Source organism: Euprymna scolopes, chromosome 24 (assembly GCF_053919585.1).
Source record: "Euprymna scolopes isolate OS-2025 chromosome 24, ASM5391958v1, whole genome shotgun sequence".
Taxonomy (NCBI): domain Eukaryota; kingdom Metazoa; phylum Mollusca; class Cephalopoda; order Sepiida; family Sepiolidae; genus Euprymna; species Euprymna scolopes.
In genome coordinates this window covers 32,624,358-32,645,586 of record NC_136505.1, presented here as the reverse complement: position 1 = coordinate 32,645,586, position 21,229 = coordinate 32,624,358, and the positions used below count along the sequence as shown (strand labels likewise).

The window sequence follows — 21,229 nt, the reverse complement described above, 5'->3', positions numbered from 1 at the left end:
ACAGAAGAGACGTTGCAAGCCTATCCTTGTTTTATCGTTATTTCCATGGCAGTTGCTCGTCTGAACTCCAATCTCTGATCTCCCCTCACCAATCTTTCACGAAAAACATCCGTCTAGCTGAATCCACTGTGAAAAATTTCCCCCACTCTATATCTGTGCCTAAATAAAAACGCGGATTCCATGAACAAAGCTTCTTTCTTAGAACTGCACTCCTGTGGAACTCTGTTCCGTCTGCCTGCTTCCAACCGGACTACAACTTGGATGTCTTCAAGTCCAACGTTAACAAATTCCTAATGAACCGCCCCCTTAAGTAAACACTACATCAAATCTCCACACTAACGTAATGTACTTGCAATAAACCTTATCCCTGAGTGGCTGCCGGGCCTTGATAAGTGGTGATCACTGTGTAAAAAAAAAATATTATAATATAATAATATAATATATATATTATAATATAATAATATAATATATATATTATAATATAATATATATATATTATAATATATCATATATTATAATATAATATATATTATAATATAATAATATAATATATATATATATTATAATATAATATATATTATAATATAATAATATAATAATATAATATATATTATATATATATTATAATATATATATATTATAATATAATATATATATATATTATAATATAATATATATTATAATATAATATTATAATATAATATAATATAATATTATAATATAATATAATATAATATAATATATATACCTAATATTAGAATGTAATATAATTACATAATATATATATACTAGCTGTACCCGGCCACGCGTTGCTGTGGCTCAGTTTGTTAAAATGGAACACATGTGAAAGTAGAGAAAAGTTTGATTCTTTTTTTCCAGAGAATGTACAAATTAATGTTTTTTTTTAATAGATGTTAAGAAAATAAACAGAAAAATACTTCCATCATTAATTATGCAAAAAAATAAATAAAATACGATAAAACTTGCTGAGTATGCACTGTTTTACGGTTGTTGTAAAAATGTAACGGAAACTTAAATTTCGCTTCATTTTAATCTTTCTTAATTATTTAATTGTCCCCCCCCCCAACGAATATAATCAAAACAGTAACATTCAACAATTGTACTTTATCTATATAAAACACAAAATGGGTGTTTGTATTACTGTACACATAGATTCGAAAAAGTTGTGAAAAAAAAAACAAACAAATATATAACAAATAAATGTTATCAAAGCCAAGATAAGTTACTTTTCTGCCAAACTGGATAGATATATTTTTCGTGTTTTTATTCAATGTAACATATTTATTCAGCTCGAAAACCATACAGTGTTTACCGATGTATTCGAAATTTCCAGATGGCGTCTCCGTCTCACACCCTCATTAACACCGTAAGTATGGAAGAAGGTGTTATAAATAAAAAACTATACAAAATTTATAACATCTTTTCCCACACTTACGTGTTAAAGAGAGAATCAGACGCCATCTTGAATGTTCCAATACATCGGTAAACACTGTATGGTTTTCGAGCTGAATAAACATGTTACATTGAATTGGGAAAAGATGTTATAAATAAAAAACTTAATGAAATACTGTTAAATATATTCGGCGTGTTTTTAATAGTATTTTGTATATTTTTTTATTTATAACACCTTTTTCTATACTTACGGTGTTAAAGAGGGTGTAGACGCTAGACGCCTTCCTGAATTTTCGAATACATCGGTAAACACTGTATGGTTTTCGAGCCGAATATTGTTACATTGAATAAAAACACGAAAAAGATATCCAGTTTGGCAGAAAAGTAACTGATCTGGGCTTTGAGAACATTTATTTGTTATGTATTTTTTTTTTTTTTTGACAACTTTTTCGAATCTATGTGTACAGTAATACAAACCCCCTTCGGAGGTTGTAATGACCCCCCCCCCCACCTAAAATGTAGTTGGAAAAATCGATTTTATAATGAGATTAAAGAATGGTTAGTCTAAAAAAAGGGTGAAAAACAAAACAAATAAGCAATTAATAATTATTACCAAAAACAATAAACGCTACTTTTTTTACTGGCACAAATAGAGTTGGATACACAAGTAATAGTCGTAGAGTGATAGAGTGTAAGTAAAACCTGGAATATCCGGTTGTTTCGTTTCGTTTTAACAATGGAAAGAGCAGAAAATGGAGAGAAAAGAAAGAAAGAAGGAAAGACCGAAAGGAAAGATAAAGATAGGGAAGTACCCCCACCACCATCACCCATAAAGCAAAAAGACAACGAAAGGTAAGAAAGAAAGAAAGAAAGAAAGAAAGAAAGAAAGCAAGCAAAAAAGCACGTAAGGAAAGAGCGAAACGGAAGTTGTGTTGGTGTAAGTAAGTAAGTAAGTAAGTAAGTAAGTAAGTTTGGTGCGTTTCACGTAAATGTCAATTCAGGTTTTCATTAAACTTTAACCACGCGGGTTATAACGAAATCGAAGTAATGTAATTGTGAATTCAATTCCAGGTAACGGATTGTGTTCTGTTTGAATCTAATTTTATTATAATAAATGCTTTATAAATTGTGTTTATGTTTTATGCTAAACAATGGCAAAGTAAGCGTGGTTCGTTTCAGTGTAAGTCCAGTCCAGTTTTTAGATAAATTCTTACCGGTGATCGGTTTTAAATGTCTCCTGTGAATGTTCTGGTACGGTGTAAGTGAGTGACGGTGGTAGGATGAATTTGTTAGAGAGAGTTTACTTTACTACTTCCATTAAATGTAACCGATTTTTACAGTGGACTCTCACCAGACAGAATATAGGAAACTGTGATCAGCGAGATCCTTGATATGTAATAACCCTATAACATACGGCAGATGTCGTGATTCAGTTTGTGTATGATACGGCTGCACCAAATGTATACAGGTGCAGTCCTATAAACGTCAAAGTCGGAGGGGAAAAAATGAGTTCATTTTATTTATATAGAAAGATAGATAGATAGAAGATAGATAGATAGATAGATAGAATAGATAGAAGATAGAAGATAGATAGATAGAAGATAGAAAGAATAGAAAGAAAGAAAGAGAAGAGAAGAGATTATATAATAATATAATTATATATATATAATATTATAATATAATTATATATATATAATAATAAAATTATATATATATAATGATATAATAATAAAATTATATATATAATATAATATAATGATATAATATAATATAAGACGTCAGGTTTTTCCCCCGTTCTTTTCCTCCTTCACGGTACAGCCTGCCTTACTACTACAACTTTTTTTCTTTTTGCTCAACACACACCTCCAAACATTCGGGCGACGCCGGGCACCCATGCTAATATATATATGTATGTATGTATATATATGTATGTATGTATGTATATATGTATATGTATGTATGTATTTTTTATTGTTTATTTTGTTGTTGTTGTTGATTACATTGTTTTCATTTACTATTTTGTTATTATGTGCATTAATTATCATCTCTAAATTTTCGCAACAACTGTAAGATAACTTCAAGGTATTTTTATTGGAGATTTTGTGTAAGGGGTTGGTTGCGGGAAAGTGTTTTTCAATAAGATCTAGAAATATCTTGCCAAGTTTTGTTTTTAATATTTGATTGTATGGGGCCGTATACCAAATTATAGTTCTTTTTCTTCTATTTTTGATTTTATTATAGTTGTTGGTGTTTTGTTGCTTATATTTGATATCGATATTTTTGTATCCACTATTTTTTAGGGCTGTTTCGTAGATATTGGTTGACCTGTTAAATACATTTTCATCGCTTGAGTTATTACTGAGTCTACTTACGATCGAGTTAGGAATGTGTTTTATAATTGCTGGTGGGTGGTTGGACTTAGGGCCTATATAGAGATGACGGACTAGCTATAATAAAAAACTCCAACAAAGTCAAGGGAGAAAACTTTAAGAAAATCATACACAAGGAAATGAAAAAATTAGGCCTAAAAGCGGACGTATCAGCTAACATAAAAATAACGTCACGTTAAACTTAGATAAAAACACATATGAACCATACTTAAAAGATAACGCTACTCCAATTTACGTAAACCCTAAGTCCAACCACCCACCATCAATTATATGTATATTTATATATATATAAAAAAAAAGAAAAAAAATGAAAACGTCTACCTTAAACCACTAACATAGTTCTAAAACAGATCCTTTGTTCGATAAAATCCATGCCCATTGGCTGATAGGAAGGGGCGCGGTGGATACTAGAAAGCTGATTGGCTAACTAAAAATCCTCAACATATATAAAAACAAGAAACAACCACAGAATTCGCGCATAAGCCTGACGAATCCTATAGTGGATGAAACGCAGAATATTCAGTGTAGCTTAATCGCCATATATATTTTATAAATTACTATATGTAATATATATATGCAATATATATATATGTAATATATATATATATGTAATATATATATGTAACATATATATATGTAATATATATATGCAATATATATATATATAATATCTATATATGTAATATATATATGTAATATATATATATATATGTAATATATGTAATATATGTAATATATATATATATATATGTAATATATATATGTAATATATATGCAATATATATATGTATAATACATTAGCCCAAAACATTAATTACTTCACCCTCAACTGGGTACTTTTCTACAGGGAGGAGCCGATTTTTCGCCGGTATTTTCGAAAGTCAACCTCTCTTTTCGGCCTTATTTTAACCTACGTCACTTTCAGTTTGTATAAACTAAACAAAATACTGTTAGAAATTCGCTCAATATATGTTACCATGACATAAGTTGACATATATTCGGTGGGTTTTTAATAGTATTTTGTCTAATTTATTATTTATAACACCTTTTCCCAAACTTACCGTGTTAAAGAGAGAGTCGGGCGCCATTTTGAATTTTCCAATACATCGGTAAACACTGCATGTTTTCCGAGCTGAATAAACATGTTACATTGAAAAAAAACACAAAAAATTAATCTAGTTTGGTAGAAAAGTAACTTATCTTGTTTTGATAATATATTTGTTTTTTTGACAACTTTTTCGAATCTATGTATACAGTAATACAAACCCGTATTTTTTTTTAATAAATATTTGGTTTCGTTTTTCGTATCTTGACTCCGTGATCAAATTTGTTTTTTTAAGCAAGAGTTAAAAATAATTTGTTAAAATATTATGGGGGTGCATAGTCTCTTTGAAAAACAATATCTCCTTCAAGAACGATAATAAACTGTGTGTTTGTGTTTTCAATCGATATTTATTCAATAAGGGACCAGTTTTCCTACCTAGTAAAAAGAGGGAGTTTTTTGAGTACGAGTTTTCCGGGTACGGGTTTGCTGGAGACGAGTTTTTCCGGGGCCAGTTTTCTGGGCACCGTAATCTACATATTTATATATAATATATATGTAATCTACATATTTATACAAATATATATATATATATATATATATATATATATATATATATATAACTTGCAAAAGTACCCGTCGTTGACTGGGTTCAAAAACAGCCAACAGAAAATGGGTTCTGATTTATGAAAGTATGATAGGTTATGAAAAGGAAGGGATTTAAAGAGATAGTTTCGAATTTGGGTGTATCAAAACAAAAGCAAAATATGATGAAAGTAAAAATAAAATAGATAAACCCCATAATTCATTATACCATACCTGTTCACAAACACTTATCACAATATTCGGTGGATCTATATTAAAAAACTTGTTAAACTTTGTGACATATTTCCATTCTATAGAGGTCAGGCGCGAACGAACACACCATAATTTTATTACACCATATTTCTTCAAACTGAAATATAATTATCAAAGTATACCTACGTTCAGCTTTATATTATAGATATATATATATATAATCTAAATATATATAATTTAAATATATATATAATATATATATATATAATATATATATATATATATAATATATATAATATATGTATAATATATATATAATATATATAATAAAGATACAAAATAATATATATAATATATATAATATAATATATAATATATATACAATATATATAATATATATAACATATTATATATATATAACATATATATAATATATATGTATAATATATAATATATATAATATATATATATTATATATGTTATATATATATAATATAATACATATATAATATATATATAATAGATAATATATATAATAGATAATATACATATATATATCATATATATTATAGATATAATAGATTATATATATATGTATATTATATATATATATAATAGATCATATATATATATATATATATAATATATATATATACTAGAAAAAGTAGCCGTCGTTGACTGGGTTAAAATACACCCTACAGAAAATGGACTCTGATTTATGAATGTATGATAGGTTATGAAAAGGAAGGGTTATAAACTTGTTAAACTTTGTGACATATTTCCATTCTATGGAGGTCAGGGGCAAACGAACACATCATAATTATATTATACCATATTTCTTCAAACTGAAACATAATTATTAAAGTATACTTAGGCAGATAGATATGAAAAGTCTTTATTTAAGTTTGTACCTATTTCCATTCTATAGAGGCCAGGCGCGAACCCATACCCAACAATTTTATTATACCATCCCTATTTACGTTAAAACATAATTATCAAAGTATTCTTATGCATATCTATATAAAAAACACTTGTAAAAGCTTTTTTTTTTTAAGTTTTTTTTTTTCATACTTTGTGGATCAGGCGCGGACGCAGACCCCACAATTTTAATGAACCACTGTTCTGCCTGATCAAACATACCCATTTCTGTGTCTCGATACATCTTCTATCATTATATGTAATCAGTTTTTTATAATAGTCAACCATATAGGAGCCGATTCACGACCAGACACACACACACACACACATACATTCAGCACAATATTATATATATATATATATATATATATATATATATATATAATATATATAATGTATATATATTATATATATAATATATGTAAATATGTGTAATATATATAATATATATATAGTTAATATATATATATGTATATACCTATAATATATATACATAAATACATGTATATAAGTATATATAATATATATATAATATTTATATATAATATATAAACAATATTTATATATAATATATATAAATATAATATATATATATATAAATATAATATATATAATATATATATAAATATAATATATATAATATGTATATAATATATATAATATATATATAAATATATGTATGTAATATATATAATATATATACGACTATATATATATGAATATATATGAATATATATATGAATATATATATATATGAATATATATGTGAATATACATGTATATGATTATACATATATATATATGAATATACATATATATATATGAATATATATATATATGAATATATATATATGAATATATATATATGAATATACATATATATATATATATATATATATATATGAATATATATGAGTATATATGAATATATATATATGAATATATATATATATGAATATATATATATATATATGAATATACATGTATACGAATATACATATATATGAATATACATATATATATATATGAATATACATATATATATGAATATATATATATATGAATATATATATATATGAATATATATATATATGAATATATATATATATGAATATATATATATATGAATATATATATATATATATGAATATATATATATATGAATATATATATATATATATGAATATATATATATATGAATATATATATATGAATATATATATATATGAATATATATATATATATGAATATATATATATATGAATATATATATATGAATATATATAGATATATGAATATATATATATGAATATATATATATATATGAATATATATATATATGAATATATATGAATATATATATGAATATATATATATGAATATATATATATATATGAATATATATATATATATATATATGAATAAGGCTTAGCACAAACTCATCTAACTCCAGCATTTTTAACCTACACAAACCCTTCTTTGAAAATGCTTTAAAGGAATCTGGATATTCCAACCCTAATATTACATACTTGGACCCTAATAAACCCAACAATACAAATAGGAATAACAGATCCCGCAGAGTCCTCTGGTTTAACCCTCCCTATAATAATATGATAAAAACTAAATTAGGTAAAAAATTCTTCATGCTTCTTAATCACCACTTCCCCCCTAGTAATATTCTACATAAAATTTTTAATAAGAACACTATTAAGCTTAGCTACAGTTGCACAAATAATCTAGAAAATAAAATTAAAAAACACAACAATAAAATACTAAATAACCACAACTATAATAACAATGGTCAAAATAACTGTAACTGCCTTAACAAACCCCAATGCCCGCTCCAGCAAAATTGTCTCTCAACAAATGTGGTTTACAAAGCAACTATTGCCCCTGCTGAAGACCCACAAAACAAAAAATTTTACATTGGCCTCTCAAGCACCACGTTCAAAGACAGATTTAGAGTGCATAAATGCTCCCTAAATAACCCCAACCACCCAAATAGTACTTCATTAACTAACCACTATCTACTACTTACCCGAAACAACCTCACCCCAATTGTTAGCTGGGAAATTCTTAATAGAGCTAGTACCTGTAAATCACTAAACTCCCCATGTTATTTATGCTTAACTGAAAAATTACTGATTACTAATTTTAGAGATAGAGATAAACTTCTAAATAAAAAAACTGAAACCTCACTTAATTGTAAACATTATAAATCCCACCTCTTAAGCAACTTCTCACCCTTCTAATAATAACTATAACCCACCCCTAAAATCTAACACTAACGAATTACACACACCCTATTTACAACCTAAACTATATAGTCCCCCATTCATTTTAAAAGAACCCCTCCACAGAACCCCCACCTATTTATCCCACCATTTTTTAGCTACATCTCTCTTTACCAAACTCATTTTTGTACCCCCCCCTTTGCCTTAATCACTCCTTATGTCATTATTTAAAGGTTCTCGCCCCATAGTCTCTTATTGGCTATTTCCATAATTAGGTCTCGATTTCTATTATTTCAATTACGTACTTATTACAATTGGTATCCTTCGACTTGCCTCTCGGTCTATTATCTACTTGTTAACAACTAATCATTTACTTACCTTCTATTTTAATTAATTATTTAATTTACCATCTACATATAACATATATAATACGCTTTTCTCTTATATTTACCTCTTACTAATTCTTTCAATAATAATTATCATATTTTTTAACACGAAGCTTATTTACATATTTTTCGTATTTGTGTTTGTACATATACTCAAGCACATGCTCCTCCCCCATTGATGTGTGTATTTTTTTACATGTGTACTCATGTGTATGTATTTGTGTGTTTTTGTTATCTACTTACTATCTACATTTTATTAATAATTATATTAATTTTTATTATTTAATTAACTTACTGATATCCTTAGGTTTTTTACTTTATTAAATAAACCTATAACGTATAATTCACCTATTTACCCTTCTATTTCTCATTTCTTTCTTTCAACTTAACGCCCGACAATTCAAAAAACTATAAATAATAAATTAAAAACAAAAAATTAATTTTTTCAATCTCTCCCTGCCCAGGTAATTTATATATATATATATATATATATGTATATATATGTGCACATATGTATATATATATATATGTGTGTGTGCGTGTGTATGTGTGTGTGTTTGTATATGTATGTATATGTGTGTGTATGTATGTATTTATATGTGTGTATATATATATGTGTGTGTGTATATGTATGTATATATATGTATTTGTGTTTGTGCGTATCTTCTACATGTGTGCATATGTATGTGTTTATATATATTTGTATTTGGTTACGTATCTTCTACATGTATATTTGTGTGTGTGTTTTTCTGTGTGTATGTGTTTTATTCACTTATTATAAATATCTCCCTAATAATTTTATGAATTTTATTATTTGATTAACTTACTGATATTCTTACCTATTTCTATATTAGTAAAATAAACTTGTAACTTATAATTCATTAATTTATATTTTTTCTTTCTCTCTTTCCTTCAACTACAACGCCTGAAAATTTAAAAATTATTTATAAAATATTTTTCAATTCCCCCCCCTCCCAGCTAATTTATATTTATATGTATATATATGTATGTATATGTATATGTATATATATATGTATGTGTAAGTGTTTGCATCTGGATGTATGTGTATTTGCATATATGTTTATATATGTATATATGCGTGTATTTTTACGTATCTATGTATGTGTACATATATATATATGTGTTTGTATATGTATGTTTGTGTATATATGTATATGTATATATATATATATATATATATATATATATATATATATATATATGTATGTGTGATCACGCATGTGCTTTTCCCCCATTTACGTATGTGCATTTGCTGTACATATTTATGCGTGTGCTTATATTTGTGTGTTACTTATTAAAAATGTTTTTTTCTATTATTTAAGTTACTTACTTAAGCTTTCACCTATTTTATTTCATTAAAATAAACCTGTAACGTATATTTTCTACCTGCCCGGCTAATTTATTTATATATATATTATATTTAATTATATATATCATTACACTATCAAAATAAACCTGTAAAGTATAATTCATTAACTTATTTTTCCTTTTCTTTTTCTTTCCATTTTATAAACAATAAATATCTTTCAATCTCTCCCCGCCCGGCTAAATTACTTTAAACCCCATTTTCAACCCGTTCCTTCACCTATTTTATTTTATTTTATTAAAATAAACCTGTAACGTATTATTTCTACCTGCCCGGCTAATTTATTTATTATATTTAATTATATATATCATTACACTATTAAAATAAACCTGTAAAGTATAATTCATTAACTTAATTTTCCTTTTCTTTTTCTTTCCATTTTATAAACAATAAATATCTTTCAATCTCTCCCCGCCCGGCTAAATTACTTTAAACCCCATTTTCAACCCGTTCCTTCACTAACATTAACTCTCCAACCTGTTGCCATGGTGATCCTTTAAATTAACTGTTACTTATGCCGTTATCAACAAAAGTAGCGTCTTTTAAGTTTAAACCGTTAAAAAACACGTATATAAGAATTTACACATAATTAATATTTAATTATAAACCCCTCTCTTTTTTAATACACTCCTACTACTTTAAACTCCAACGTCCTCTCCCCACCACTCCCCCTTCTTTTCTAACTCCCCTTTATCTACGATCTTTCCATTTTTATTTGACTTTATAACTTAGTCCATCTATGAATTCTGATGATGCTAGTTGGATTTTTCCTCTCTTTGAGGATTTTCCTCTAGTTGAAACAATTTGTAAACTCATTCTGGACTCACAGTAATAAATTTCCTATATATGAATATATATATATATGAATATATATATATATGAATATATATATATATGAATATATATATATATGAATATATATATATGTATGAATATATATATATATGAATATATATATATTTATATATATATATATATTAATATATATATGAATATATATATATGAATATATATATATAAATATATATATATATACATATATATAAATATATATATATATACATATATATAAATATATATATACATATATATAAATATATATATATGAATATATATATATGAATATATATATGTGAATATATATATATATGAATATATATATATGAATATATATATGAATATATATATATGAATATATATATATGAATATATATATATGAATATATATATATGAATATATATATGAATATATATATATGAATATATATATATGAATATATATATATATATATATATATATATATGAATATATATATATATATGAATATATATATATGAATATATATATGTATATGAATATATATGCATATGAATATATACAGTGATGATCATATTTATTGGCACGGTAAAATAAAAGTTAAATTTTGTCTAATAAATTCTAAAAAAAGGGATTAAATTAAAGAAAATAACAAAGTATATTATGTATTTTTAACTGGCCTTTCCGATGCAGCAATCGGATTTTAGAAAAAATAAATAACAAAGGAACAACAAACATAATTGCAAAAAACCCTTGTTCAAAATTATTGGCACGGCTTTGTTTTTCTTTTAGTATCAGTATAATATCAATCAATTTCCGGTTTACGTGCTTTCTGAACTTTTTTATAGCCATATTATGCTTGTTTAACGCTAATTCAGTGAATAATTTTTTTCAGATAATTTTTAGATAGCGATTTATTTAAACTATTATAAGTGACTAAATTATAATTTTCAATCGCCATGGTTAAAACTAAGGAACACAGCGAAGACGTCAGGAAGCTTGTTGTAGCATGCCATACCAATGGGGAGGGCTGTGATAAGATTTCAAAGAAGCTAAACCTTCCCAAATCCACTGTTAGAGCCATAATAAACAAGTTCAAATCGCAAGGCCACGTTATGAGTTTAGAGGGTAGAGGGAGAAAAAGGATTCTTTCCCCAAGAGATGAACGGAAAATTGTTCGACAAGTAAAACAAAACCCAAGGATCTCTGTTGGGGAGATTGTTGATGAACAGAGCACCTCTGGAGTGAATGTATCTCGACATACAGTTGGTAGAGTTTTGAAGAGAGCTGGTTTAAAAGCATGTCGTCCGAGAAAGACTCCCTTATTGAAGCCTATGCACCTGAAAGCAAGGCTAGCCTTTGCAAAACGTTATATTGATAAAGATGTTGCATTCTGGAAACGTGTTCTATGGACTGACGAAACGAAAATAGAGTTATTTGGCCATAATAAAGTGTCTTATATTTACAGAAAATCTGGCGAAGCTTTCCTGCCTAAGAACACCATACCCACAGTGAAGCACGGTGGAGGCAGTTTGATGTTTTGGGGATCCTTTGCTGCCTCTGGACCAGGGCGACTTGTTAAGGTCACAGGTAGCATAAAAAAGGAAGATTATGTTAAAATATTGGATGAAAACCTGAAAGACTCTGCTAAAGAGCTCTCACTTGGTCGTCGTTGGTGGTTCATGCAAGATAATGACCCAAAGCATTCGGCTGAACTGACTAAGAAATGGCTTGAGGACAATCATATTAATGTTTTGGAGTGGCCATCACAAAGCCCAGACCTTAATCCAATTGAAAATTTATGGAGAACATTAAAATTGCGGGTAATGCAAAGGAAGCCTAAGAATCTTATTCAATTGGAGGATTATTGTCAGGAAGAGTGGGCTAAAATTACTACTGAAGAGTGCAACAACTTGGTTGTAAACTATGAAAAGCGACTGAGGAAGGTAATCAAGGCCAAAGGCTATACAATTGATTATTAAATAAATCGTGCCAATAATTTTGAACAAGGGTTTTTTGCAATTATGTTTGTTGTTCCTTTGTTATTTATTTTTTCTAAAATCCAATTGCTGCATCGGAAAGGCCAGTTAAAAATACATAATATACTTTGTTATTTTCTTTAATTTAATCCCTTTTTTAGAATTTATTAGACAAAATTTAACTTTTATTTTACCGTGCCAATAAATATGATCATCACTGTATATATATGGATATATATATATGTGAATATATATATATATGAATATATATATGTGAATATATATATATATGAATACATATATATATATGCATATATATATATATATGAATATGTATATATATATGAATATATATATATTAATATATATATATGAATATATATATATGAATATATATATATGAATATATATGTATGAATATATATGTATGAATATATATATATTAATATATATATTAATATATATATATATAAATATATATATACATATATATAAATATATATATATATTAATATATATATTAATATATATATATAAATATATACATATATATATATATATATATATGAATATATATATATATATATGAATATATATACATATGAATATATATATATGAATATATATATATATATGAATATATATATATGAATATATATATATATATATATGAATATATACATATGAATATATATATATATGAATATATATATATATATATATGAATATATACATATGAATATATATATATGAATATATATATATATATGAATATATATATATATATGAATGTATATGAATATATATATATATGAATGTATATGAATATATATATATATGAATGTATATGAATATATATATATATGAATGTATATATATGAATATATATATATGAATATATATATATGAATATATATATATATATATATATATATGAATATATATATATATGAATATATATATATATGAATATATATATATTCATATATATATTCATATATATATGTTAATATATATATATGTGAATATATATATATATGAATATACATATATATATGAATATATATATATGAATATATATATATATGAATATATATATATATATGAATATATATATATATGAATATATATATATATATGAATATATATATATGAATATATATATATATATGAATATATATATATGAATATATATATGAATATATATATGAATATATATATGTATATATATATATATATATATATATATATGAATATATGTCTACCACAATAAAAACATTGTTTTCCGAAATGATCGTACTCATTATTGATTTTGTTGTTGTTCCTTCTTATAAAACGGATTTTTAATTTAATTATAATTTGATTTTTAAATTAGCAATCACATTATTAAATATTAAATTAGCTCAAGGATATTTACCTATCGAGCTTATTATATATCTAAATTACAACGAGCACTTTTTCTTTCCCTGTATTTTATTTAAATTAGTAATTTTACTATTACATTAAAATACACTCTGCTCTTTAGACTATTGTTCTAATCTCCTTTAAAATATATGAATATATATATATATATATATCAATATATATATATGAATATATATATATGAATATATATGTATGAATATATATATATATATGAATATATATATATATGAATATATATATATATATATATGAATATATATATATATGAATATGAATATATGAATATATATGTGAATATGAATATGAATATATATGAATATATATATATATGAATATATATATATGAATATATATATGAATATATATATAAGAATATATATATGAATATATATGAATATGAATATATATATATGAATATGAATATATATATATGAATATATATATATGAATATATATATGAATATATATGAATATATATACACTTGTGCCCGATATTATTCATACCCCCCCTTGAAAAATGAGTTTATTGGGTGTAACTTTGTAAGAATTTATTGTTTACGTCCATATTGATACATATTCTTAATAAACCTCTTCTGATCATTTTCGTCATTTTAAAATCTCGGGATACTTGTAATAAAAGAAATATACAGCTATTTATAAAATCTGCAATGTTCAGAAATAATCATACCCCCTTATTTTTTCAGTATTAATCGAGTTTCTGAATGTTTGTTTCCTGTTTGATTCTTATTTTGAATGCTTTTATACAACCTTTGATTAATTTCATTTCGTTTTTTGTATTTTTCAGAAATTAAAATGATATCAACTGAAAACCAATAAAAGAATAAAAATTATTAGAATGGGGAAGAAAAAAGAGCTTAGTAATGATCTTAGGACTAAAATTGTGAATTCACATAAGGATGGTTTAGGTTACAAGTCAATTTCCAAGAAATTTGAGGTCCCTACAGCAACAGTACAGAGCATCATCAAAAAATTCCAGAGCCACCACACAACAAACAACTTTATTGGTAGAGGAAGGAAAAGGAAACTGTCTGCTAGAGCCACCAGGAATATTGTAAGAAGTGTTAATGCAAATCCAACCACGACTACTAAGGACATTTTAGAAAATCTGGAGTCTTCTGGCATAAAAATATCAAGGCAAACGTTGCAAAGGACTCTGCATGAAAATGGTCTGAAAGGAAGAAGACCAAGAAGCACTCCATTGCTCACCGGAAAACACCTTGCGGCACGTCTAAAGTTTGCTAGGACCCATGTGAATTCTCCAGAGTCCGTTTTCTCAAGTATTTCGTGGACTGACGAAACAAAAATTGAATTGTTTGGCCATATGGATGCTTCTTACGTTTGGAGGAAGAAAGGAGAAGCTTACAACCTTAAGAACACCATACCCACGGTGAAACATGGTGGTGGTAGCCTAATATTTTGAGGCTCCTTTTCGGCTAGTGGTCCAGGTAGTTTGGTCAAGATAGATGGAACCATGAAGAAGGAGCAATATTTGGAGATACTCCAGAAAAACATTAGACAGGATGCGGAGAAGCTCCATTTAGGACCAAACTGGGTCCTTCAACAGGATAATGATCCAAAATATACAGCCAAAATAGTCAAGAAATGGTTTGAGGATAATCAAATTAATGTTTTGGAATGGCCTAGCCAGAGTCCCAACCTGAACCCTATCGAAAACCTCTGGCACATATTGAAAACTGACGTTAAAAAGCGGAAACCTAGAAATTTGAGGGATTTGGAGAACTGCTGCATTGAAGAATGGTCAAAAATCAGTGTTGATGCTTGTAAAAACCTTGTTGATAAATATCTAAAACGGTTACAGGCAGTTATTAAGAATTAAGGGCATGCTATTGACTATTAGTAAGAGAGGTATGAATAATTTTGAACTAGTGCCATTGTTGTTTTTTTTTGTATAATGTTTCAAACTTTCATAATTTATTTATTCGTTGAGTTTAAATTAAATGCTTATGCTTGATTTATTGTTTGAAATCCCTTTAATATTGTCTATCTTCTGGTTTGAGCAATATTCTTATAGAAATCTCAAAGATCCGAGGGGTATGAATAATATCGGGCACAAGTGTATATATGAATATATATATATATATGAATATATGAATATATATATATGAATATATGAATATATATATATGAATATATATATATGAATATATATATATGAATATATATATATGAATATATATATATATGAATATATATATATGAATATATATATATGAATATATATATATATGAATATATATATATATGAATATATATATATATGAATATATATATATATGAATATTTATATGTATGTATGAATATATATATATGAATATATATATATATGTCAATATATATATATTCATATATATATATGAATATATATAGATGAATATATATATATATGAATATATCTAGTCAGTAAGTCATTTAATCACCTGCAATCACTGCATCAACTTTTAAATTTACTATAATACCAATTTTTTTTTTTTTTTTTTTTTCAAGGGATCATCAGTTGTTTACCATGAAACACTGTTTCGGGGATTTAAAAACAAAACAGTGTATTACATCATGGCTCCCCAGCAGTGTTGATCAAACACCACCACCCTTAATCTTAGGAAGAAGACAAGTTACAAAATTTTTTTTTTTGATCCAATTTCCTATTCTTAATTGCAATTACTAACCTTTTCATACTATAAAAATGACTTTCTTACTTGTGCGATTCATCAATTTCCACATTTAAAATGGATACATTTTTTAATTTATCAGTCTTGTATTGATAAGATTTGGATTAATCCATTTAACTACTTATCACCCCCACTATAGTTAGTAGTTTGTATATTTACATTCTTATTTATTTAAAATTAGATATATAAAGGTTAAAAATATTTTATTTTTACATATATACATTTTTTGTTTTTTTTTATATATATATATATATATATATATATACATTTATTATATGTAATTGTAAATACATTTATACATTGCTAATATAGTTTTGGATTTCCTTTATTAATATAGTCTGGTTTATCTTAAACGATTCAAAAAGCATCAGGATAACGAACAAATGCTTTATTTAACTGTTTAAATATTTTATTTTTATCTCCACCTTGTTTTATCATCCTTATTACTAAGCTAGAAACTGGTGGTATAAAATCTGTTAATTTTAGAGTAACACGAGCTATTCTCAAAAACTCTGACATAATGGTTCCATAAAACACAAAAACAGGGCAGGTGCTATCCTTATGGGGCATACGTACTATTTTAAAGGGGAATGCGTTTCTTTTATCAAATATTTTATAAAGAAAAATCCCATCCTCAATTTTTATATCTAAATCCAGAAATGTAGCCTGTTGTCCTCTATGTTCACAATTCAATTTTAGTTCGTTTGGATATATAAGATGTTTATTTTTTTCGAATTCATCATTATCGTTTATGCATATAAGGTCATCTATAAATCTCCTACACCCATGAAAGTTATATGTTTTAGATATATCTGTTTTTAATAATGATGACATATATATATACTGGAGTCTATGTAAATACAAATTTGCCCAAAATGGTGCCGGATCCAATCCCATTGTGAATATATATATATATGATTATATATATATATATATATATATATATATATATATATATATATATATATATATATATATATATACATATGAATATGAATATATATATGAATATGAATATATATATATGAATATATTTATATGAATATGAATATATATATATATATATATATGAATATATACACTTGTGCCCGATATTATTCATACCCCCCTTGAAAATTGAGTTTATTAGATGTAACTTTCTAAGAATTTATTGTTTACGTCCATATTGATACATATTCTTTATAAACCTCTTCTGATCATTTCTGTCATTTTAAAATCTCGGGATACTTGTAATAAAAGAAATATACAGCTAGTTATAAAATCTGCAATGTTCAAAAATAATCATACCCTCTTATTTTATCAGTATTAATCTAGTTTCTGACTGTCTGTTTCCTGTTTATTCTTTTTTTGAATGCTTTTATACAACCTTTGATTAATTTCATTTCGTTTTTTGCATTTTTTAGAAATTAAAATTATATCAACTGAAAACCAATAAAAGAATAAAAATTATTAGAATTGGGAAGAAAAAGAGTTTAGTAATGATCTTAGGACTAAAATTGTGAATTCACATAAGGATGGTTTAGGTTACAAGTCAATTTCCAAGAAATTTGAGGTCCCTACAGCAACAGTACAGAGCATCATCAAAAAATTCCAGAGCCACCCCACAACAAACAACTAGATTGGTAGAGGAAGGAAAAGGAAACTGTCTGCTAGAGCCACCAGGAATATTGTAAGAAGTGTTAATGCAAATCCAACCACCACTACTAAGGACATTTTAGAAAATCTGGAGTCTTCTGGCATAAAAATATCAAGGCAAACATTGCAAAGGACTCTGCATGAAAATGGTCTGAAAGGAAGAAGACCAAGAAGCACTCCATTGCACACCGGAAAATACCTTGCAGCACGTCTAAAGTTTGCTAGGACCCATGTGAATTCTCCAGAGTCCGTTTTCTCAAGTATTTTGTGGACTGACGAAACAAAAATTGAATTGTTTGGCCATATGGATGCTTCTTACGATTGGAGGAAGAAAGGAGAAGCTTACAACCCAAAGAACACCATACCCACGGTGAAACATGGTGGTGGTAGCCTAATGTTTTGGGGCTCCTTTTCGGCTAGTGGTCAAGGTAGTTTGGTCAAGATAGATGGAACCATGAAGAAGAAGCAATATTTGGAGATACTCCAGAAAAACATTATACAGGATGCGGAGAAGCTCCATTTAGGACGAAACTGGGTCCTTCAACAGGATAATGATCCAAAACATACTCCCAAAATAGTCAAGAAATGGTTTGAGGATAATCAAATTAATGTTTTGGAATGGCCTAGCCAGGGTCCCGACCTGAACCCTATCGAAAACCTCTGGCACATAATGAAAACTGAGGTTAAAAAGCGGAAACCTAGAAATTTGAGGGATTTGGAGAACTACTGCATTGAAAAATGGTCAAAAATCATTGTTGATGCTTGTAAAAGCCTTGTTGATAAATATCCAAAACGGTTACAGGCAGTTATTAAGAATAAAGGGCATGCTATTGACTATTAGTAAGAGAGGTATGAATAATTTTGAACTAGTGCCATTATTGTTTTTCTTTGTATAATGTTTCAAACTTACATAATTTATTTATTTGTTGAGTTTAAATTAAATGTTTATGCTTGATTTATTGTTTGAAATCCCTTTAATGTTGTCTACCTTCTGGTTTGAGCAATATTCTTATAGAAATCTCAAAGATCCGAGGGGTATGAATAATATCGGGCACAAGTGTATATATATGAATATGAATATATATATATATATGAATATATATATATGAATATGAATATATATATATGAATATATATATGAATATGAATATATATATATTAATATGTATATATATATATATGAATATATATATGTATGAATATGAATATATATATATAAATATATGTATTATTGTATCATCAATTGGCTGTTAAACTTAGGCAAATAAAACTCATGTATTGAAACAGAATGAGATTTGTTGGCAGTTTTAAAGGTTCTATTGGGGAAAGAAGTATGTTCACAAGGGGAGAGACCAAAATTAATTTCTTATAAAATAAATTAATTCCTGCTTATTTAATTTTCTTGCAAGAAGAAGGCCTCAAATTGGTGTGTATTTTATCCTTATGATCCAATGCTATCTGGAGACCAGAATGAAATACCCCACAAGTGAAAACAGCCGATAAACACGATCATATACAAATTCACAAGGTAATAGGTTTCTTCTAAACAATATCTTCTGTGAATTATTTTCTTCACAGTGCATTTCTGTTCCAGTAGCAAATATTATTCTACAGGACTTTTGAAAATCAGAATGTGCACGGTATCTTGTTCAAACTTTTTCACAGCAAAATGTAATCTGAACAAAGGTTTTGCTTCCCAACTTCCCATCCTGGTTGATCCATATGAATCTGGCCCCTACCATAGTGACAAAAAATCCACTTTGAAGTCCCAAGAGCCGGATAGTGAAACACTGCAATACCTTTCAGGCAACTCCTGCATCTGCACTCGCTCTGACCATATTAGCTTGCCTTTCTGTAGGACTTTGTCTGCAATGCCGGTAATGAACAAACCTAGGTCTACTTATCATCCACCCAGGCTTGCATCTGGAGAGCCAATTTCAGTTTCAAACTATATAGTCACAGCAGATGCTGCAATGCACCAGACTAGATGCAAAACGCCATCGTCTCATTAGACGTTAAAAGCCATCAATAAACAATAAATGGAGTTGCCATCAACAAACAATAAATATTTATCATTTTATCATTAGCAATAGAAAA

The 21,229-nt window shown here is 26.4% G+C and overlaps 1 protein-coding gene across 1 annotated transcript in view; it reads left to right on the top strand.

Annotated features, from left to right (window-relative positions):
* LOC145246647 (thialysine N-epsilon-acetyltransferase-like) overlaps positions 1 to 21,229 on the top strand; it is a 56,930-nt gene that overhangs the window by 19,343 nt on the left and 16,358 nt on the right. The gene's annotated exons all lie outside the window — the stretch shown is intronic.